The sequence below is a fragment of the Panulirus ornatus genome, chromosome 46 (genome assembly GCF_036320965.1).
Source record: "Panulirus ornatus isolate Po-2019 chromosome 46, ASM3632096v1, whole genome shotgun sequence".
In the NCBI taxonomy this organism is placed as follows: Eukaryota; Metazoa; Arthropoda; class Malacostraca; order Decapoda; family Palinuridae; genus Panulirus; species Panulirus ornatus.
The window spans coordinates 14,205,956-14,231,688 of record NC_092269.1 but is presented as its reverse complement, the minus strand read 5'-3'; the positions used below and the strand labels follow the sequence as shown (position 1 = coordinate 14,231,688).

Here is a 25,733-nt window from a genome sequence, read left to right as displayed (position 1 = left end):
CGATTATTACACAAAAGTGCACTTGGGAACTTTTCGTGTTTCATTTTCCACGTGGATTCATAGGAATATATATATATATATATATATATATATATATATATATATATATATATACGTAAATCTTTGTTTTCTTTCAAACTATTCGTCATTTCCCGCATTAGCAAGGTAGCGTTAAGAACAGAGGACTGGGCCTCTGAGGGAATATCCTCACCTGGCCCCCTTCTCTGTTCCTTCTCTTGGAAAGTTAAAAAAAAAAAAAAAACAAGAGGGGAGGATTTCCAGCCCCCCGCTCCCTCCCCTTTTAGTCGCCTTCTCCGACAAGCAGGGAATACGTGGGAAGTATTCTTTCTCCCCTATCCCCAGGGATAATATATATATATATATATATATATATATATATATATATATATATATATATATATATATATATATATATATATGTATATATATATATATATGTATATATATATATATATATATATATATATATATATATATATATATATATATATATATATATACATATATATATATATATATATATATATATATATATATATATATATATATATATATATATATATATATATATATATATATATATATATATATATATATATATATATATATATATATATATATATATACATTCCTATGAGTCCACGGGGAAAATGAAACACGAAAAGTTCCCAAGCACACTTTCTTGTGATAATCACATCATCAGTAGAGACACAAGAGAGGAATATAACAGTCTGTTGATATACATCGAAGAGACGAAGCAAGGACGTTGTTTGGTAAACATGTGATTGTTTTGGACAATTGTGGCGAGGTGGCGATGGGGGTGAATAGGGGCAGGCAGTGAGAATTGTGTGCATGGGTATATATGTATGTGTCTGTGTCTGTATATATATGTGTACATTGAGATGTATGGGTGTGTATGTTTGCGTGTGTGGACGTGTGTGTATATACATGTGTATGGGGGTGGGTTGGGCCATTTCTTTCTTCTGTTTCCTTGCGCTACCTCGCAAATGCGGGAGACAGCGACAAAGCAAAATATAGATATATAAAAAAATAATAATATATATATATATATATATATATATATATATATATATATATATAAATATATATATATATATATATATATATATATATATATATATATATATATATATATATTTATATATTTTATATTTATTTGCTTTGTCGCTGTCTCCCGCGTTAGTGAAGTAGCGCAAAGAAACAGACGAAAGAATGGCCCAACCCATCCACATATACATGTATACACGACCAAACACGCAAATATACAAACTTATACATCTCAATGTACACATATAGATACAAACACAGACATATACATATATACACAAGTACATAATTCATACTGTCTGCCTTTATCTATTGCCATCGCCACCCGGCCACACATGGAATAACAACCCCCTCTCCCCTCATGTGTGCGAGGTTGCCCTAGGAAAAGACAACAAAGGCCACATTCGTTCACACTCAGTCTCTGCTGTCATTTAACAATTCACCGAAACCACACCTCCCTTTCCACATCCACGCCCGACAGAACTTTCCATGGTTTACCCCAGACGCTTCACATGCCCTGGTTCAATCCATTGACAGCACGTCGACCCCGGTATACCACATCGTTCCAATTCACTCTATTCCTTGCACGCCTTTCACCCTACTGCATGTTCAGGCCCCGATCACTCAAAATCTTTTTCACTTCATCTTTCCACCTCCAATTTGGTGTCCCACTTCTCCTCGTTCCCTCCACATCTGACACAAATATCCTCTTGGTCAATCTTTCCTCACTCACTCTCTCCATGTGAGCAAACCATTATCAAAACACCCTCTTCTGTTCTCTAAACCACACTCTTTTTATTTCCATATATCTCTCTTACCCTATTATTACTTACTCGATCAAACCACCTCACACCACATATTGTCCTCAAACATCTAACTCCAGCACATCCACCCTCCTGCGCACAACTCTATCGATAGCCCACGCCTCGCAGCCCTACAACATTGTTGGAACCACTATTCCTTCAAACATAACCATTTTTGCTCTCCGAGATAATGTTCTCGACTTCCAAACATTCTTCTAGGTTCCCAGAGGTTCCGCCCCCTCCCCCACTCTACGATTCACTTCCGCTTCCATGTTCCATGCGCTGCCAGATCCAATCCCAGATATCTAAAACACTTTACTTCCTCTAGTTTTTCTCCATTTAAACTTACCTCCCAGTTGACTTGGCCCTCAACCCTACTGTACCTCATAACCTTGCTCTTATTCACATCTACTCCTACCTTTCTTCTTTCACACACTTCACCAAACTCAGTCACCAGCTTCTGCAGTTTCTCAAAGGAATCAGCCACCAGCGCTGTATCATCACCGAACAACAACTGACTCACTTCCCAATCTCTCTCATCCACAACAGACTTCATACTTGCCCCTCTTTCCAAAACTCTTGCATTCACTTCCCTAACAACCACATCCATAAACAAATTAAACAACCATGGAGACATCACACACCTCTGCCGCAAACCTATATTCACTGAGAACCAATCACTTTCTTCTCTTCCTACACGTACACATGGCTTAAATCCTCGATAAAAACTGTTAACTGCTTCTAACAAGTTGGCGCCCACACCATATATTCTTAATACCTTCCACAGAGCATCTCTATCAACTCTATCATATGCCTTCTCCAGATCCATAAATGCTACATACAAATCCATTTGCTTTTCTAAGTATTTCTCACATACATTCTTCAAAGCAAACACCTGATCCACACGTCCTCTGCCACTTCTGAGACCAAACTGCTCTTCCCCAATCTGATGCTCTGTACATGCCTTCACCCTCTCAATCAATACCCTCCCATATAATTTACCAGGAATACTCAACAAACTTATACCTCTGTAATTTTAACACTAACACTTATCCCCTCTTTATTTGTACAATGACTATGCAAGTATTCTAACAATCCTCAGGCACTTCACCATGAATCATACATACATTAAATAACCTTACCAACCAGTCAACAACACAGTCACCCCCTTTTTTAAGAAATTCCACTACAATACCATCCAAACCCGCTGCCATGCCGGCTTTCATCTTCCGTAAAGCTTTTACTAGCTCTTCTCTGTTTACCAAATCATTTTCCCTAACCCTCTCACTTTGCACACCACCTCGACGAAAACACCCTATATCTGCCACTCTATCATCAAACACATTCAACAAACCTACAAAACACTCACTCCATCTCCTTCTAATATCACCACTACTTGTTATCACCTCCCCATTAGCCCCTTCACTGAAGTTCCCATTTGCTACCTTGTCTTACGCAATTTATTTACCTCCTTCCAAAACATCTTTTTATTCTCCCTAAAATTTAATGATACTCTCTCACCCCAACTCTCATTTGCCCTATTTATCACCTCTTACACCTTTCTCTTGACCTCCTGCCTCTTTCTTTCATACATCTCCCATTCATTTGCATTTTTTCCCTGTAAAAAATCGTTCAAATACCTCTCTCTTCTCTTTCACTAATAATCTTACTTCTTCATCCCATCACTCACAACAATTTCTAATCAACCAACCTAACACGCTTCTAATGCCACAAGCATCTTTTCCGCAAGCCATCACTGCTTCTCTAAATACATCCCATTCCTCCCCCACTCCCCTTACTTCCTTTGTTCTCACCTTTTTCCATTCTGTACTCACTGTCTCCTGGTACTTCCTCACACAAGTCTCCTTCCTAAGCTCACTTACTCTCACCACTCTCTTCACCCCAAAATTCTCTCTTCTTTTCTGAAAACCCCTACAAATCTTCAACTTCGGATCCAAAAGATAATGATCAGACATCCCTCCAGTTGCACCTCTCATCATATTAACATCCAAAAGTCTCTCCTTCGCGCGCCTATCAATTAACATGTAATCCAATAACGCTCTCTAGCCATCTCTCATATTTACATACGTATACTTATGTATATCTCGCTTTTTAAACCAGGTATTCCCAGTCACCAGTCCTTTTTCAGCACATAAATCTACAAGCTCTTCAACATTTCCATTTACAACACTGAACACTCCATGTATACCAATTATTCCCTCAACTGCCACATTACTCACCTTCGCATTCAAATCACCCTTCACTATAACCCGGTCTTGTGCATCAAAACCACTAACACACTCATTCAGCTGCTCCCAAAGCACTTGCCTCTCATGATCTTTCTTCTCATGCCCAGGTACATATGAACCAATAATCACCCATCTCTCTCCATCAACTTTCAGTTTTACAAATATCAATATAGAATTGACTTTCTTTCACTCTATCACATAATCCCACAACTCCTCTTTCATTAGTAGTGCTACTCCTTCCTACTACTCCTTCCCTTGCTCTTGCCCTCTCACTAACCCCTGACTTTACTCCCAAGACATTCCCATACCCATCTTCTTCTTTACCCTTGAGCTTCGATTCACTCAGAGCCAAAACATCCAGGTTCCTTTCCTCAAACATACTACCTATCTCTCCTTTTTCTCATCTTGGTTACATCCACACACATTTAGACACCCCAATCTGAGCCTTCGAGGAGGATGAGCACTTCCCGCGTGACTCATTCTTTTTCCCCTTTTAGAAAGTTGGAGGGGAGTGTTTCTGGTCCCCAATCGCGTCCCCTTTAGTCGCCTTCTATATATATATATATATATATATATATATATATATATATATATATATATATATATAGTGGAAAGGATCACAATTTTGCGCGTGATCAAGATATTCCTATGAGTCCACGGGGAAAATGCAACACGATAATTTCCCAAGTGCACTTTCGTGTAATAATCACATCATCAGGGGAGACACATGAGAGAAATATAACAGTCAGCTGATATACGAAGAGACGAAGCTTGGACTTCATTTGGTAAACATGTGATTGTGTGGACAATCACATGTTTACCAAATGGCGTCCTAGCTTCGTCTCTTCGATGTATATCAACCGACTGTTATATTTCTTTCTTGTGCCTCCCCTGATGATGTGATTATTACACGAAAGTGCACTTGGGAACTTTGCGTGTTTCATTTTCCCCGTGGACTCAGAGGAATATCTTGTTCACGCGCAAAATGGGGATCCTTTCCAATATATATATATATATATATATATATATATATATATATATATATATATATTTTGCTTTGTCGCTGTCTCCCGCGTTTGCGAGGTAGCGCAAGGAAACAGACGAAAGAAATGGCCCAACCCAACCCACACACATGTATATACATACGTCCACGCAAAATATACATACCTACACAGCTTTTCATGGTTTACCCCAGACGCTTCACATGCCCTGATTCAATCCACTGACAGCACGTCAACCCTGGTATACCACATCGATCCAATTCACTCTATTCCTTGCCCTCCTTTCACCCTCCTGCATGTTCAGGCCCCGATCACACAAAATCTTTTTCACTCCATCTTTCCACCTCCAATTTGGTCTCCGACTTCTCCTCGTTCCCTCCACCTCCGACGCATATATTCTCTTGGTCAATCTTTCCTCACTCATTCTCTCCATGTGCCCAAACCATTTCAAAACACCCTCTTCTGCTCTCTCAACCACGCTCTTTTTATTTCCACACATCTCTCTTACCCTTACGTTACTTACTCGATCAAACCACCTCACACCACATATTGTCCTCAAACACCTCATTTCCAGCACATCCATCCTCCTGCGCACAACTCTATCCATAGCCCACGCCTCGCAACCATACAACATTGTTGGAACCACTATTCCTTCAAACATACCCATTTTTGCTTTCCGAGATAATGTTTTCGACTTCCACACATTCTTCAAGGCTCCATGAATTTTCGCCCCCTCCCCCACCCTATGATCCACTTCCGCTTCCATGGTTCCATCCGCTGCCAGATCCACTCCCAGATATCTAAAACACTTTACTTCCTCCAGTTTTTCTCCATTCAAACTTACCTCCCAATTGACTTGACCCTCAACACTACTGTATATATATATATGTATATACATATATATATATATATATATATATATATATATATATATATATATATATATATACAAAGGCAAAGGGGATAAGAGTGAGTGCTCAAATTACAGAGGTATAAGTTTGTTGAGTATTCCTGGTAAATAATATGGGAGGGTATTAATTGAGAGGGTGAAGGCATGTACAGAGCATCAGATTGGCGAAGAGCAGTGTGGTTTCATAAGTGGTATAGAATGGGTGGATCAGGTGTTTGCTCTGAAGAATGTATGTGAGAAATACTTAGAAAAGCAAATGGATTTGTATATAGCATTTATGGATCTCGAGAGGGCATATGATAGAGTTGATACAGATGCTCTGTGGAAGGTATTAAGAATATATGGTGTGGGCGCCAACTTCTTAGAAAGAGTGAAAAGTTTTTATCGAGGATGTAAGGCATGTGTATGTGTAGGAAGAGAGGAAAGTGATATGTTCTCAGTGAATATAGGTTTCGCTGATTCATGCGAGAAACTGCAGAAGCTGGTTACTGAGTTTGGTAAAGTGTGTGAAAGAAGAAAGTTAAGAGTAAATGTGAATAAGAGCAAGGTAATTAGGTACAGTAGGTTGAGGGTCAAGTCAATTGGGAGGTAAGTTTGAATGGAGAATAACTGGAGGAAGTAAAGTGTTCTAGATATCTGGGAGTCGATCTGGCAGCCGATGGAACCATGGAAGCGGAGTGAGTCATAGGGTGGGGAGGGGGCGAAAATCCTGGGAGCCTTGAAGAATATGTAGAAGTCGAGGACATTATCTCCGAAGAAAAAATGTCTATGTTTGAACGAATAGTGGTTCCAACAATGTTATATGGTTGCGAGGCGTGGGCTATGGATAGAGTTGTGCGCAGGAAGGTGGATGTGCTGAAAATGAGATGTTTGAGGACAATATATGGTGTGAGGTGGTTTGATCGAGTAAGTGATAAGAGAGTAAGAGACATGTGTGGTAATTAATACAGTGTGGTTGAGAGAGCAGAAGACGGTGTTTTGAAATGGTTTGGGCACATGGAGAGAATGAGTGAGGAAAGATTGACCAAGAGGATATGTGTGTTGAAGGTGGAGGGAACAAGGAGAAGTGGGAGACCAAATTGGAGGTGGAAAGATCGAGTGAAAAGATTTTGAGAGATCGGGGCCGGAACATACAGGAGGGTGAAAGGCGGGCAAGGAATAGATTAAATTGGATCGATGTGGTATACCGGGATCGATTTGCTGTCAATGGATTGAATCAGGGCATGTGAAGCGTCTGGGGTAAACCATGGAAATTTCTGTGGAGCCTGTATGTGGAAAGGGAGCTGTGGTTTTGGGGATTATTACATGACAACAAGAGACTGAGTGTGAACGAATGGGATCTTTGTTGTCTTTTCTTATCGCTACCTCGCACACATGATGGAGGAGGGGGATGTTATTCCATGTGTGGTGAGGTGGCGAGGGGAATAAATAAAGGCAGCAGTATGAATTATGTACATGTGTATATATGTATATATCTGTGTGTGTATATTTATGTGTACATTGAGATGTAGAGGTAGGTATGTTTGCGTGTGTGGACGTGTATGTATATACATGTGTATGTGGGTGGGTTGGGCCATTTCTTTCGTCTGTTTCCTTGCGCTACCTCGCAAACGCGGGAGACAGACACAAAGCAAAATAGATAATAGATAAGATATATATATATATATATATATATATATATATATATATATATATATATATATATATATATATATATATATTTTCTTTTTTTTTTTTGCTTTGTCGCTGTCTCCCGCGTTTGCGAGGTAGCGCAAGGAAACAGACGAAAGAAATGGCCCAACCCACCCCCATACACATGTATATACATACGTCCACACACGCAAATATACATACCTACACAGCTTTCCATGGTTTACCCCAGACGCTTCACATGTCTTGATTCAATCCACTGACAGCACGTCAACCCCGGTATACCACATCGATCCAATTCACTCTATTCCTTGCCCTCCTTTCACCCTCCTGCATGTTCAGGCCCCGATCACACAAAATCTTTTTCACTCCATCTTTCCACCTCCAATTTGGTCTCCCTCTTCTCCTCGTTCCCTCCACCTCCGACACATATATCCTCTTGGTCAATCTTTCCTCACTCATTCTCTCCATGTGCCCAAACCATTTCAAAACACCCTCTTCTGCTCTCTCAACCACGCTCTTTTTATTTCCACACATCTCTCTTACCCTTACGTTACTTACTCGATCAAACCACCTCACACCACACATTGTCCTCAAACATCTCATTTCCAGCACATCCATCCTCCTGCGCACAACTCTATCCATAGCCCACGCCTCGCAACCATACAACATTGTTGGAACCACTATTCCTTCAAACATACCCATTTTTGCTTTCCGAGATAATGTTTTCGACTTCCACACATTCTTCAAGGCTCCCAGAATTTTCGCCCCCTCCCCCACCCTATGATCCACTTCCGCTTCCATGGTTCCATCCGCTGCCAGATCCACTCCCAGATATCTAAAACACTTCACTTCCTCCAGTTTTTCTCCATTCAAACTCACCTCCCAATTGACTTGACCCTCAACCCTACTCTACCTAATAACCTTGCTCTTATTCACATTTACTTTTAACTTTCTTCTTTCACACACTTTACCAAACTCAGTCACCAGCTTCTGCAGTTTCTCACATGAATCAGCCACCAGCGCTGTATCATCAGCGAACAACAACTGACTCACTTCCCAAGCTCTCTCATCCCCAACAGACTTCATACTTGCCCCTCTTTCCAAAACTCTTGCATTCACCTCCCTAACAACCCCATCCATAAACAAATTAAACAACCATGGAGACATCACACACCCCTGCCGCAAACCTACATTCACTGAGAACCAATCACTTTCCTCTCTTTCTACACGTACACATGCCTTACTTCCTCGATAAAAACTTTTCACTGCCTCTAACAACTTGCCTCCCACACCATATATTCTTAATACCTTCCACAGAGCATCTCTATCAACTCTATCATATGCCTTCTCTAGATCCATACAGAGCATCAGATTGGGGAAGAGCAGTGTGGTTTCAAAAGTTGTAGACGATGTGTGGATCAGGTGTTTGCTTTGAAGAATGTATGTGAGAAATACTTAGAAAAACAAATGGATTTGTATGTAGCATTTATGGATCTGGAGAAGGCATATGATAGAGTTGATAGAGATGCTCTGTGGAAGGTTTTAAGAATATATGGTGTGGGATGCAAGTTGTTAGAAGCAGTGAAAAGTTTTTATCGAGGATGTACGGCATGTGTACGTGTAGGAACAGAGGAAGGTGATTGGTTCTCAGTGAATGTAGGTTTGCGGCAGGGGTGTGTGATGTCTCCATGGCTGTTTAATTTGTTTATGGATGGGGTTTTTAGTGAGGTGAATGCAACAGTTTTGGAAAGAGGGGCAAGTATGCAGTCTGTTGTGGATGAGAGATCTTGGGAAGTGAGTCAGTTGTTTTTCGCTGACGATACAGCGTTGGTGGCTGATTCATGTGAGAAACTGCAGAAGCTGGTGACTGAGTTTGGTAAAGTGTGTGAAGGAAGAAAGTTAAGAGTAAATGTGAATAAGAGCAAGGTTATTAGGTACAATATGGTTGAGGGTCAACTCAATTGGTAGGTAAGTTTGAATGAAGAAAAACTGGAGGAAGTAAAGTGTTTTAGGTATCTGGGAGTGGATCTGGCAGCGGATACAAGCAAGGAAGCGGAAGTGAATCATAGGGTGGGGGAGGGGGCGAAAATTCTGGGAGCCTTGAAGAATGTTTGGAAGCCGCAAACATTATCTCGGAAATCAAAAATGGCTATGTTTGAAGGAATAGTGGTTCCAACAATGTTGTATGGTTGCGAGGCGTGGGCTATGGATGGAGTTGTGCGCAGGAGGGTGGATATGCTGGAAATGAGATGTTTGAGGGCAATGTGTGGTGTGAGGTGGTTTGATCGAGTAAGTAATGTAAGGGTAAGAGAGATATGTGGAAATAAAAAGAACGTGGTTGAGAGAGCAGAAGAGGGTGTTTTGAAATGGTTTGGGCACATGGAGAGAATGAGTGAGGAAAGATTGACCAAGAGGATATATGTGTCGGAGGTGGAGGGGACGAGGAGAAGTGGGAGACCAAATTGGAGGTGGAAAGATGGAGTGAAAAAGATTTTGAGTGATCGGGGCCTGAACATGCTGGAGGGTGAAAGGAGGGCAAGGAATAGAGTGAATTGGGTTGATATGGTATACCGGGGTTGAGGTGCTGTCAGTGGATTGAATCAGGGCATGTGAAGCGTCTGGGGTAAACCATGGAAAGTTGTTTAGGGCCTGGATGTGGAAAGGGAGCTGTGGTATCGGGCATTATTTCATGACAGCTAGAGACTGAGTGTGAACGCATGGGGCCTTTGTTGTCTTTTCCTAGCGCTACCTCGCACACATGAGGTGGGAGGGGGATGGTATTCCATGTGTGGATAGGTGGCGATTGTAATGAATAAAGGCAGACAGTGTGCATTGTGTGCATGGGTATATATGTATGTGTCTCTGTGTGTATATATATATGTGTACATTAGGATGTATAGGTATGTATATTTGCGTGTGTGGACGTGTATGTATATACATGTGTATGGGATTGTTTGGGCCATTTCTTTCGTCTGTTTCCTTGCGCTACCTCGCAAACGCGGGAGACGGCGACAAAGCAAAATAAAATATAAATAATAAATATATATATATATATATATATATATATATATATATATATATATATATATATATATATATATATATATATATATATATATATATATATATATATATTTACAGAGAGAGAGAAAAAAAAAATACTGTTATATGAACTTACGTAAAGTTCATTGCGTTTGATAGGACGTGAAGCAAATTTACGATTGGACCTTTGAATGCCGGGGTGGATGAGCGATCGTTTCCATCTTGCACTAGCACTATGTGCGGCTCAGCGTGTTCTGCTGCCACAACCAACGTGGGCCTCTGAAATAATCTGCAAGATAATTGATTAGTTGTAACATGAATCTACATTTTTGTGTAGTCATATGTTGCGTGAAGTAGAGTCATATTTATTCTTCTTCATTTTGATTCGAGTTTAAACACCACTTATCTGCCCTCAGTGATTGAAGAAGATTCTGCAGCCAAGAACTTCTAAAGGATTAGTTTAATTATACCATGAAAACGTTAAGTAGCTCACCCAAACGTCTGATATGAGAAGTATGAAACAAGAGATAGTAAAGATGAAGGAAGGATGCCTTAGGAATGGCATAAGTTTGCTTGGAGACGTCGGGTAAATGTATTAGTGAGGTGATGAGGTTAAGTTAAGGAAGCGGCCAGCGTCGTCTGCAACACCTAATGTAATGGTTACCAACATCATTATAACAGTGAGACAAGACTTAGCTCAGCTACAAGGATCACAGAACACAAAGATGATCTATCACACTAGGATTTCAAATATTATCAAATGACTCGCGGAAGAATAAGCACATTTGCTAAGATGATAGGAAGCTTAAGTGATTCAGAAGTGAGTGAACAAGTGGGTAAGAAAGTTGTCAGGCAGTTCACAGTTCCACAAACTGCAGGTGTGAGTTCATTAGCTCGTGCCAGACATCAGCGTAGGTAGTTACACGCCAGTGGAGAAAGAGAGTAGAAATGGTGGAGCCAGCAAGCATATCAAGCAATCAAGGAATAACACATCAAGACCTCCAGTAAGGTGAGGTCATCAAGAGGTCATCGGGGATTGTTCTCCCGTAAATCATTCTGTTCTTCAGCATATCCTGAAGAACAGAACACCAAAACGCTTGAAGAAATAAGACATGACGCGTACCTGTACCTACCCAGTCTATGCATGTGGCAGTGAATTTATCCATATATAAAGAATAAGATTATCCCTGGGGATAGCGGAGAAAGAATGCTTCCCATGTATTCCCTGCGTGTGGTAGAAGGCGGTTAAAAGGGGAGGGAGTTGGAGGCCAGAAATTCTCCCCTTCTGGTTTATTTACCCAAAAGAAGGAACAGAGAAGGGGCCAAGTGAGGATAATACCTCTAAGCTCAGTCTTCTGTCCTTAGCACTACCTCGCTAACGCGGGAAATGGCGAATATGTATAAAAGAAAAGATAATAGTAAGATACCCATTGCTTACTAAGGATTAAGATACCCATTACTTACTTAAAAATGAGATACCCATAACTTACTGAAAAATGAAATACCCATTATTTACTGAAAAATGAAATACCCATTACTTACTGAAAAATGAGATACCCATTACTTACTGAAAAATGAAATACCCATTACTTACTGAAAAATGAGATACCCGTTACTTACTGAAAAATTTGATTTACTAAAAACAAAAAGATAGCCATTACTTACTGAATAATAATATGCTCATTACCTACTGAAAAAAGATACCCATTACTTCTGAAAAATAAGATGCCCATTAGTGAAAATAAGGCACACATTACTGAAAAATAAGATACCCATTACTCGCTGAAAAATAAGATTCCAGTTACTCGCTGAAAAATAGGATACCCATTACTTACTGAAAAATAAGATACCCATTACTCAATGAAAAATAAGATACCTATTACTTACTGAAAAATAAGATGCCCATTAGTTACTGAAAAATAAGATACCCATTACTCACTGAAAAGTAAGATACTCACTACTCACTGAAAAATAAGATACCCATTACTTACTGAAATATAAGATACCCATTACTCACCGAAAAAAGATACCCATTACTTAATGAAAATAGGATACCCATTACTTACAGAAAAATAAGATACCCATAACTTAATGAAAAATAGGATACCCATTACTTACTGAAAAATAAGATACCCATTACTTAATGAAAAATAAGATGCCTATTACTTAATGAAAAATAAGATGCCCATTACTTACTGAAGAATAAGATACCCATTACTTACTGAAAGATAAGATACCCATTACATGTTAAAAAATAAGGTAACCATTACTTACTGAAAAATAAGATACCCATTGCTTACTGAAAAATGATATGCCAATTAATTTCTGAAAAATAGGATACCCATCACTTACTGAAAAATAAGATACCCATTACTTACTGAAAAATAAGATACCCATTACATGAAAAATAAGAAAACCATTGCTCAATGAAGGATAAGATATACATTGCTTACTGCAAAACAAGATGCCCATTACTTACTGAAAAATAAGATACCCATTACTTACTGAAAAATAAGATACCCATTACTTACTGAAAAACAAGAAACTTATTGCTCAATGAAAAATATGATATCCACTACTTACTGAAAAATAAGATGCCCATTCCTCACTGAAAAATAAGATACCCATTACTTACTGAAAAATAAGATGTCTATTATCTACTGAAAGATAAGAAACCCATTACTTACTGAAAAATGAGATACCCATTACTTACTGAAAAAATGATGCCCATTGCACACTGAAAAATAAGAAACCCATTGCTCACTGAAAGATAAGATACCCGTTACTTACTGAAAAATAAGAAACCCATTACTCAATGAAAAATAGGATACCCATTACTTAATGAAAAATAAGATGCCCATTGCTCACTGAAAAATAAGATACCCATTACTTACTGAAAAATAAGATATCCATTACTTACTTAGTGAATTTGTCAGGAAAGACTGGGAAGTGAGATGTGAGAACGAGGCCCAGGGTGGGTCGCCATGAAGCCACGTGATGGGCTGGAGTGTGCTGTGAGGTGTATGGCTGGTGTACGTACACCTTGCACCTAAAGGACGTACAAAACATTATATGACGACATAAATGTTACAGGGATAAAAGGTTCAGTAAATAATACTACAGTTCATCTACTCCTTACTTGCAAGACTTATGCATCAAGATACTTGGGTCATCTTACATCTGGTATCCATGTTGCCTTGCAACGCTTACCGGAAGGCCCCTGGGCTGTCCTCTACGATGATCAAGATAGCATTGTTCATTGATAAGACCTCGTGAAGGTCCTGCAGCTGCGGGAGTGGCAGGCGGGTGAGGACGAGGAGCCTGGTGGACCACACCAGGAGGCGGCCCTTGAGGGACCACTGGGCGAAGGTGGCGAGGAAGACTGGATCGTCGCTCACTACCACCACCGTCACACACCATGACAACTGACGAAGCTGTTGGTGGTGACATGGTAAAGTGGTGTAAGTGTTGCCAGTTGATCTTTGTAGTGATGTGAGAGTTAATCACATTCCTTGGCAGTAATATGTGAGGGACTTGTTACTTCAGCTACAACATGAGAGATGTTATAGTCAACTGAGCAGTGATGTGAGGGTACCTAATGTAGCATAATGAGGTTGGCCTACCACCTCACCACACAGGAAACTGATCCTCCATTCTTAGCGGTAAAGTAAGTCGTACATTATATTCTTTACATTACGTGTACACTTCATTACTAATATGAAATTACTTCCAAACGCAAAAGTGGCCAAAAGGATTACAAGATTAATGTGTATAAATCTTGGCCTCAACCTAACATTGATGTGGCCGACTCAGTAGTCATACGGGAGGGTCCGACACTCGAGAGCAGTTGTGTGAGAGTGACCTGACCGACTTCAGCAGTTGTGTGAGAGTGACCTGACCTACTTCAGCAGTTGTGTGAGAGTGACCTGACCTACTTCAGCAGTTGTGTGAGAGTGACCTGACCTACTTCAGCAGTAGTATGAGAGTGACCTGACCTACTTCAGCAGTTGTGTGAGAGTGACCTGACCTACTTCAGCAGTTGTGTGAGAGTGACCTGACCTACTTCAGCAGTTGTGTGAGAGTGACCTGACCTTCTTCAGCAGTTGTGTGAGAGTGACCTGACCTACTTCAGCAGTTGTGTGAGAGTGACCTGACCTACTTCAGCAGTTGTGTGAGAGTGACCTGACCTACTTCAGCAGTTGTGTGAGAGTGACCTGACCTACTTCAGCAGTTGTGTGAGAGTGACCTGACCTACTTCAGCAGTTGTGTGAGAGTGACCTGACCTACTTCAGCAGTTGTGTGAGAGTGACCTGACCTACTTCAGCAGTTGTGTGAGAGTGACCTGACCGACTTCAGCAGTTGTGTGAGAGTGACCTGACCTACTTCAGCAGCTGTGTGAGAGTGGCCTAACCTACTTCAGCAGTTATGTGAGAGTGACCTGACCTACTTCAGCAGTTGTGTGAGAGTAACCTGACCTACTTCAGCAGTTGTGTGAGAGTGGCCTGACCTACTTCAGCAGTTATGTGAGAGTGACCTGACCTACTTCAGCAGTTGTGTGAGAGTGACCTGACCTACTTCAGCAGTTGTGTGAGAGTGACCTGAGCAGTTGTGTGAGAGTGACCTGACCTACTTCAGCAGTTGTGTGAGAGTGACCTGACCTACTTCAGCAGTTGTGTGAGAGTGACCTGACCGACTTCAGCAGTTGTGTGAGAATGACCTGACCTACTTCAGCAGTTGTGTGAGAGTGACCTGACCTACTTCAGCAGTTGTGTGAGAGTGACCTGACCGACTTCAGCAGTTGTGTGAGAGTGACCTGACCTACTTCAGCAGCTGTGTGAGAGTGGCCTGACCTACTTCAGCAGTTATGTGAGAGTGGCCTGACCTACTTCAGCAGTTGTGTGAGAGTAACCTGACCGACTTCAGCAGTTGTGTGAGAGTGACCTGACCGACTTCAGCAGTTGTGTGAGAGTGACCTGACCGACTTCAGCAGTTGTGTGAGAGTGACCTGACCGACTTCAGCAGTCGTGTGAGGGTGACCTGACCTACTTCAGCAGTTGTGTGAGAGTGACCTGAACTATTTCAGCAGCAGTTGTGTGAGAGTGACCTGACCGACTTCAGCAGTTGTGTGAGAGTGACTTGACCTACTTCAGCAGTAGTGTGAGAGTGACATGACCTATTTCAGCAGTAGTATGAGAGTGACCTGACCTACTTCAGCAGTTGTGTGAGAGTGACCTGACCTACTCCAGCAGTTGTGTGAGAGTGACCTGACCTACTTCAGCAGTTGTGTGAGATTGACCTGACCTACTTCAGCAGTTGTGTGAGAGTGACCTGACCTACTTCAGCAGTTGTGTGAGAGTGACCTGGCCTACTTCAGCAGTTGTGTGAGAGTGACCTGACCTACTTCAGCAGTTGTGTGAGAGTGACCTGACCGACTTCAGTAGTTGTGTGAGAGTGACCTTACCTACTTCAGCAGTTGTGTGAGAGTGACCTGACCTACTTCAGCAGTTGTGTGAGAGTGACCTGACCTACTTCAGCAGTTGTGTGAGAGTGGCGTGACCGACTTCAGCAGTTGTGTGAAAGTGAGTAGCCTGAGAGTAGGTTTCTCATTCCAGTAGTAGCGTTACGTCTTCAACAGTACTGTGAGGATGACGTAATCCACTCAGCTCCAACATGACTGATGTAACTGTATTTATCAGTAATGTTGGGCTGAAGCCTTTCCACAATATCAGGAGATTTTTTCGAACTAATTACATAAATACCAGCGTAAGTGAATTATCAGCTGAGCATTACTGTGAACATTTTTCATTAGCATTAAGACAACACGATCGTGAAGCAACCTTTCCTTACCTTCCTAGAGTAATGTGAGGGTTGTAGGCCTCAGTTGTAACAGGAAAGTGATACATTTAACATACTCTTCATGATAACGTACACTGTCACACTTAGTTCTTATGTGAGAGTGAGTTGTTCACCTCAATAGTCATACGAGACTGACCTACCTTTCGAGCTTGGTCAATCATGTGGAGGAGGTGCGCCTGCGTCAGGTTAACATCACGTGTGTTCACTGCGACCTCCAGCACCCCGGCTCCCCAGGGCGCCCACAGCTTATCGATCTCCTGTGATAAATTAAATATATTAAGTTAAAGTGACCATAAGATCGAGTCTCATGAAAAAGTACTTAATCAAATGAAAGACGTGAAGTGTTTCACAGTTTTGTGTCCTGGTTGTCTTATACTTACCGTGTAGACGGTGGTGGCGGAGGTGCTGCCGTCCAGGATCAGTATTAAAGAACAGTGAGGATGTATCACTGTTGCCAGTGTTTCACTGACCGCCTCTCCGGCCGCTGATAGTGTTTCCCTCACACCTGCCAAGGTTCACATGCTTTCTTAAATAGTTGCTTGAAATAATATTCAGGTGTAATGCAGAGCGATAATTGCCCAGCTGTCAGTTATTACTTGGAAAATTACTTATTCTTATCAAAACGATAAAGTTATCGAAAATGATATAAAGCAAACGACGTCACATGTCAGAACAAAGGACATTCCCGATCATCCTCCACCTGTGCCTCCCTCATCCTGGTCATCCTCCACCTGTGCCTCCCTCATTCTGGTCATCCTCCACCTGTGCCTCTCTTATCCTGGTCATCCTCCACCTGTGCCTCTCTTATTCTGGTCATCCTCCACCTGTGCCTCTCTTATCCTGGTCATCCTCCACCTTTGCCTCTCTCATTCTGGTCATCCTCCACCTGTACCTCTCTTATCCTGGTCATCCTCCACCTGTGCCTCTCTTATTCTGGTCATCCTCCACCTGTACCTCTCTTATCCTGGTCATCCTCCACCTGTGCCTCTCTTATTCTGGTCATCCTCCACCTGTGCCTCTCTTATTCTGGTCATCCTCCACCTGTGCCTCTCTTATCCTGGTCATCCTCCACCTGTGCCTCTCTTATTATGGTCATCCTCCACCTGCGCCTCTCTTATCCTGGTCATCCTCCACCTGTGCCTCTCTTATCCTGGTCATCCTCCACCAGTGCTTCTTTTATTTTGGTCATCCTCCACCTGTGCTTCTCTTATCCTGGTCATCCTCCATCTGTGCCTCTCTTATTTTGGTCATCCTCCACCTGTGCCTCTCTTATCCTAGTCATCCTCCACCTGTGCCTCTCTTATTCTGGTCATCCTCCACCTGTGCCTCTCTTATCCTGGTCATCCTCCACCAGTGCTTCTTTTATCCTGGTCCAGATATGAACGAGTCCTCTCTACGTAGTTTCATGACCAGTAAACTATTTACTACAACAAACTGAACAAACTATTCTCTTTTTTCGATAGATATTTAGGATCAATATTTGGATGAAACGGAAAGGACCAATCTTCTTAACTTTTGATATTGATAAAGATCTGTGCTGTGTATTGTGACACAATACATGATATGATTGATGCTTGTTTTGTTAACAGAAAACTGCGAAACAGATAACAAAAAGCCAACACTGAATTTGAAATAATTACGGGAATCAGAAAGGTTTCAGAACAGAGCCAAACCTGGTGGTATAATTTAGACTAATAACAACACAACAGCTGTTACTTAATCATAACTATTCAAATAAACACAAAAGAAAAAAATATGTATAAACTTGCTTTCAAACTCACATATATACGCACGAACACAGATAGAGAGATCGACATATGCACACGCACATACACACACACACATACACACACACACACACACACACACACACACACACACACACACACTCACACACACACACACACACACACACACACACACACACACACGAGAATCATCAACACAATTACTGAAGGATAACTCAGATGAGAGTGTAGCAACGTACCATAAGGGCGAGGCAGCTGGGCGACAGCTGGAGAGGTAGTGAGAGATAACAAGATGAGGAGCGACTCCACGACCGTCACCATGACCATCTGATCAACGACCTGGGAGAAGAGAACGAGACGTATCATACATTGTAATATCACACAACAACATCGTCACATTGCATATCAAACCTCACAAGACGCATGCAACTTATACAAGGTTAATGTTCGCTTCAATCTGAAACCTCATTGCTCACGGAGCATTTTGTTATTTGTAACTCAAATTACATTTTATATGTCTTAACAAGGATAGTAAGATATTTGCCTTAATTTCGTTCCATCATTCAATTACTACAGAAAGACGAGCAACATGTATATGTTACTGTTTTTTTTTTTTTTTTCAAATTCTTATGAAGTACATAACATTCCCATCTACTACATAGCGATGTTCCATAATGAAGTTTGGTGTCAGGAAAAGTTATAGTGTAGGTACCAGCTTTGAGAGGTTGTATCAGTTCTAATGCTCAGGTTGTGATGGTAATGTTTCACCACAAAATACCTCTGATCACTCTCCCAGTACGAGTGATGGTGTGCACTGTGAGGATCAGGTAGACTGGAAGTTAGTTAATGTAACACCAGCATTGAGATGATAATCGTCATAATGATGATAATAATGACGATGATGATAATAGTAATAATGATGAAATGATTTTCTTGTCGGGAAATTACTGTTCAGTTACTTAACGTTCATAGTTGGTTAATTCTGAAAATCTTCATATTGAGCAACACTGAAGGTGACTCAGAGCATCACCACATGATAAACGGATGTCAACATGGTTCTCCGTGAAATCGAAATTGATAATGTCTGAACAAATTACTTGATCACCTTTGTTTACATATTGGTCATGTATAATGTAAATGAAGCGGCTGAAGTCATGTACTGAGTTTGTCAGAAAGCATTCGATAGTCCCGTGTTAAATAGCAAATGTAAGTCATAGAGGAGTATAGATCTATACCTATGTGAATAAAAAATTACTTGACTAACCATAAACAAATAATTGCGATTTACCAACAAATCAACATTGCAACCAATTCTCTATTTCATATACATCAAAGTCAACAGAAATGGGATGTACTGTATGATCTATGTTTGCAGACAGTCAATGTATCTGGGTAATAAAACTGAAGCAGGAATTGAACGTCCACACTTGCCAACTGACTGAGAGACTGGTAGATAAAACTCAGTGATGGTTGATGAATTCTAGTGTAGATAAGTGCAAAGTTTTACTCATCGGTACTAAATGAATAGTAAGTTACAGTCAAAACTCTGGTGAACTGGAAATATAAATAAGAAAATAAGTTTAGTGATTTCTGACGACCTTGAGGCAAGATAATAATGCACAGAGATAGTAGGAGGACGAGAAAGAATCCAAGATCCAGGAGTAATAGAATTGTAGTGTATGAAACTAATCACTGTTTTCACTACTAACCCAACTACAGTTTGAATAGTATATACAAGTTTGGTCGTTCTACTTGGAAAAGACAGACAGAATGGAAAGGGTACAGCAGCGAGCTGGGAAGATGGTTCCAGTGAGACAAACTGCTTTCTGCTCAAGTGAATTCTAACATATGGAAGTATTTACAAATCAGAATATCTGAGAGAATCATCATCATAGATACGTCTGAGATCAGACTTGGCAAATGATTGGCTTCAAGTGTAAAGTGGACATTATTTGCTCCTGCTTACTTACACGTACAATGTATCGGTACAGGTATTAAGACATATGTGTTTGCTGTCCTAATCTTACTGCAGTAACCTCTGATCAGGTTCTTCCACTATCAAACACAACCTTACAGACCCCAGTAATTTGTTAATGTTTGTATTCCTCTGATGAATTTAGTGCATTTAAGGTCTTAATCAACGTTAAATCCTTGAAAAGGTCACCAATGCAAACATCAATTATTTCTTGTAAGAAATAATGAAGATGAAAGTCATCAACAAAATGTTTGCACATCATGTCTACGTCTCTGGTGCATTATGACAGATATATGTATGGCCGAGCAGGTGAAGATGTCTGGCGTGTGTTTTGCTGTATTGATTTCTGCGATGATTTAAACAAAGAATTATCTTTCATTCACTGCAATCCCTTGAGGAACTTCTTTACTGCAATCACTTGAGGAACTTCTTTACTGCAATCACTTGAGGAACTTCTTTTCTGCAATCACTTGAGGAACTTCTTTACTGCAGTCACTTGAGGAACTTCTTTACTGCAATCACTTGAGGAACTTCTTTACTGCAATCACTTGAGGAACTTCTTTACTGCAGTCACTTGAGGAACTTCTTTACTGCAGTCACTTGAGGAACTTCTTTACTGCAGTCACTTGAGGAACTTCTTTACTGCAATCACTTGAGGAACTTCTTTACTGCAATCACTTGAGGAACTTCTTTACTGTAATCACTTGAGGAACTTCTTTACTGCAATCACTTGAGGAACTTCTTTACTGCAATCACTTGAGGAACTTCTTTACTGCAGTCACTTGAGGAACTTCTTTACTGCAATCACTTGAGGAACTTCTTTACTGCAATCACTTGAGGAACTTCTTTACTGTAATCACTTGAGGAACTTCTTTACTGCAATCACTTGAGGAACTTCTTTACTGCAATCACTTGAGGAACTTCTTTACTGCAGTCACTTGAGGAACTTCTTTACTGCAATCACTTGAGGAACTTCTTTACTGCAATCACTTGAGGAACTTCTTTACTGTAATCACTTGAGGAACTTCTTTACTGCAATCACTTGAGGAACTTCTTTACTGTAATCACTTGAGGAACTTCTTTACTGCAATCACTTGAGGAACTTCTTTACTGCAATCACTTGAGGAACTTCTTTACTGCAATCACTTGAGGAACTTATTTACTGCAGTCACTTGAGGAACCTCTTTACTGCAATCACTTGAGGAACTTCTTTACTGCAATCACTTGAGGAACTTCTTTACTGCAATCACTTGAGGAACTTCTTTACTGCAATCACTTGAGGAACTTCTTCACTGTAATCACTTGAGGAACTTCTTTACTGCAATCACTTGAGGAACTTATTTAATGCAGTCACTTGAGGAACTTCTTTACTGCAGTCACTTGAGGAACTTCTTTACTGCAATCACTTGAGGAACTTCTTTACTGCAGTCACTTGAGGAACTTCTTTACTGCAGTCACTTGAGGAACTTCTTTACTGCAATCACTTGAGGAACTTCTTTACTGCAATCACTTGAGGAACTTCTTTACTGCAGTCACTTGAGGAACTTCTTTACTGCAGTCACTTGAGGAACTTCTTTACTGCAGTCACTTGAGGAACTTCTTTACTGCAATCACTTGAGGAACTTCTTTACTGTAATCACTTGAGGAACTTCTTTACTGCAATCACTTGAGGAACTTCTTTACTGCAATCACTTGAGGAACTTCTTTACTGCAGTCACTTGAGGAAGTTCTTTACTGCAGTCACTTGAGGAACTTCTTTACTGCAATCACTTGAGGAACTTCTTTACTGCAATCACTTGAGGAACTTCTTTACTGCAGTCACTTGAGGAACTTCTTTACTGCAATCACTTGAGGAACTTCTTTACTGCAATCACTTGAGGAACTTCTTTACTGCAGTCACTTGAGGAACTTCTTTACTGCAATCACTTGAGGAACTTCTTTACTGCAGTCACTTGAGGAACTTCTTTACTGCAGTCACTTGAGGAACTTCTTTACTGCAGTCACTTGAGGAACTTCTTTACTGCAGTCACTTGAGGAACTTCTTTACTGCAATCACTTGAGGAAATTCTTAAACAATTGTAACAGTTCTAGCCGGTGGTTTTCGTTTCTAAGGCGTATTAGTTTGTGTATGGCTACAAACTTAGATATATGTTCTTCTATAAAGAGAAAGCCCGTTTATTTCTAGATGTACGTGAATTATGTATCATAAAAATCAGCTTATAATTTCAACCATCAGTTACCATTTTCCTTTTTCTTTTAATCCGTTTAGCAATATGTTTTCCCTTAACTATGGTGAACCTTATGGAGTTTAGCTTTGGTTGCTGCGTTTATCGTCGATGTACAAATGTATACATAATTCTTACGTAATATTTTCATCACAGAAAAATGATATACGAGAATTGATGGCCGATGTCTATCAGTAGATGTTATCTATGTTTATCAGCCCAAATATAGACAATTGGAAGCTTTTAATCATACCGGTGGGATAAATGGGCAAATGATGTACCTTACGATATCAAAAGAATTATAATCGATTGGTTCATTTTAACATCACAGAGACGTATGAATAAGAGTCTACACACACACACACACACACACACACGCACAAACGCACAGACACAGACACACACATATACATACACACACATACACACACACACACACACACACACACACACACACACACACACACATATTCACTTGGTATAATGTTTAGCGTTACTGACCATGAGTCAGCAAGGACACAACAAGAGCTTGCATCTGCATAGGTTCGAATCCTGTGCAAGGAAGTAGTCCCAACGCTAATCCCAGCCTTTCATCTTTCCCTCGGTACTTGTCGACAGTCAGTACTTGGCGTAGATTGGGGTATGTATGAATTAAGATGAAGGCCCGTTTATTAGACTTGAGCAGACATTCGGCTAAAAATCCACAGGTGAAGAATTACACCTGAGTTGGATCATAATAGGAACAAGTTAATTGATTATTCTAAAAAATCTCAAGATCAAGGTGGGTTGGTTACTTGTATGCCTTGGATAAACACATGAGTGAAATCTGTCTACATTGTACAGGAAGTTTGACATCAAATCTTATGGTTATATGTTATACTTTTAGCGATGATTCGTTAACATTTAAGTGATGTAAAGTTCTATACTGGTTGAACTGCACTATGACGACATATATCATGTAATTAATGGTGAACATTAAGTTATCAATACATTCACGTTGGTAATATCTTAGTTAACATACACATAACTCCGGGTAAACTAGGCTATTTGCTTACTTAGTTGTGCACTTGTTCATGGGTTGTTTACGACGTTCAAAGCAGTAGGTAGGTATAGATAGGACAGTACGACTGCCCTGGTGCACCGCCCCTGACCATGACGCATTCACCCTTAAGGAAAATATGGCGTTCCTGTGGTCAGCTGGGTGGGTCATAACCCATGTGGTCAGCTGGGTGGGTCATAACCCATGTGGTCAGCTGGGTGGGTCATAACCCATGTGGTCAGCTGGGTGGGTCATAACCCATGTGGTCAGCTGGGTGGGTCATAACTCCTGTGGTCAGCTGGGTGGGTCATAACTCCTGTGGTCAGCTGGGTGGGTCATAACTCCTGTGGTCAGCTGGGTGGGTCATAACTCCTGTGGTCAGTTGGGTGGGTCATAACCCATGTGGTCAGCTGGGTGGGTCATAACTCCTGTGGTCAGCTGGGTGGGTCATAACCCATGTGGTCAGCTGGGTGGGTCATAACTCCTGTGGTCAGCTGGGTGGGTCATAACTCCTGTGGTCAGCTGGGTGGGTCATAACCCATGTGGTCAGCTGGGTGGGTCATAACCCATGTGGTCAGCTGGGTGGGTCATAACCCATGTGGTCAGCTGGGTGGGTCATAACTCCTGTGGTCAGCTGGGTGGGTCATAACTCCTGTGGTCAGCTGGGTGGGTCATAACTCCTGTGGTCAGCTGGGTGGGTCATAACTCCTGTGGTCAGCTGGGTGGGTCATAACCCATGTGGTCAGCTGGGTGGGTCATAACCCATGTGGTCAGCTGGGTGGGTCATAACCCATGTGGTCAGCTGGGTGGGTTCATAACCCTTGTGGTCAGCTGGGTGGGTCATAACCCTGTGGTCAGCTGGGTGGGTCATAACCCATGTGGTCAGCTGGGTGGGTCATAACCCATGTGGTCAGCTGGGTGGGTCATAACCCATGTGGTCAGCTGGGTGGGTCATAACTCCTGTGGTCAGCTAGGTGGGTCATAACTCCTGTGGTCAGCTGGGTGGGTCACAACTCATTGTGGTCAGCTGGATGGGTCACAACTCCTGTGGTCAGCTTGGTGGGTCATAACTCCTGTGGTCAGCTAGGTGGGTCATAACTCCTGTGGTCAGCTGGGTGGGTCATAACCCATATGGTCAGCTGGGTGGGTCATGACTCCTGTGGTCAGCTGGGTGGGTCATAACTCCTGTGGTCAGCTGGGTGGGTCACAACTCCTGTGGTCAGCTGGGTGGGTCACAACTCCTGTGGTCAGCTGGGTGGGTCACAACTCCTGTAGTCAGCTGGGTGGGTCACAACACCTGTAGTCAGCTGAATGGGTCACATTTCCTATGGTCAGCTGGATGGGTCACAGCTCCTGTGGTCAGCTGGGTGGATCACAACACCTGTAGTCAACTGGGTGGGTCACAACACCTGTAGTCAGCTGGGTGGGTCACAACTCCTGTGGTCAGCTGGGTGGGTCACAACTCCTGTGGTCAGCTGGGTGGGTCACAACACCTGTAGTCAGCTGGGTGGGTCACAACACCTGTAGTCAGCTGGGTGGGTCACAACACCTGTAGTCAGCTGGGTGGGTCACAACTCCTGTGGTCAGCTGGGTGGGTCATAACTCCTGTGGTCAGCTGGGTGGGTCACAACTCCTGTGGTCAGCTGGGTGGGTCACAACTCCTGTGGTCAGCTGGGTGGGTCACAACTCCTGTGGTCAGCTGGGTGGGTCATAACTCCTGTGGTCAGCTGGGTGGGTCATAACTCCTGTGGTCAGCTGGGTGGGTCATAACCCATGTGGTCAGCTGGGTGGGTCACAACTCCTGTGGTCAGCTGGGTGGGTCATAACTCCTGTGGTCAGCTGGGTGGGTCACAACTCCTGTGGTCAGCTGGGTGGGTCATAACCCATGTGGTCAGCTGGGTGGGTCATAACTCCTGTGGTCAGCTGGGTGGGTCATAACCCATGTGGTCAGCTGGGTGGGTCATAACCCATGTGGTCAGCTGGGTGGGTCATAACCCATGTGGTCAGCTGGGTGGGTCATAACCCATGTGGTCAGCTGGGTGGGTCATAACTCCTGTGGTCAGCTGGGTGGGTCATAACCCATGTGGTCAGCTGGGTGGGTCATAACTCCTGTGGTCAGCTGGGTGGGTCACAACTCCTGTGG

The 25,733-nt window shown here is 41.8% G+C and overlaps 1 pseudogene; it reads right to left on the bottom strand.

Moving 5' to 3' along the window:
* The window catches only part of LOC139763313 (uncharacterized), a 120,760-nt pseudogene extending 103,216 nt beyond the window's left edge, over positions 1-17,544 (bottom strand).
* Positions 17,545-25,733: the final 8,189 nt, after the last annotated feature.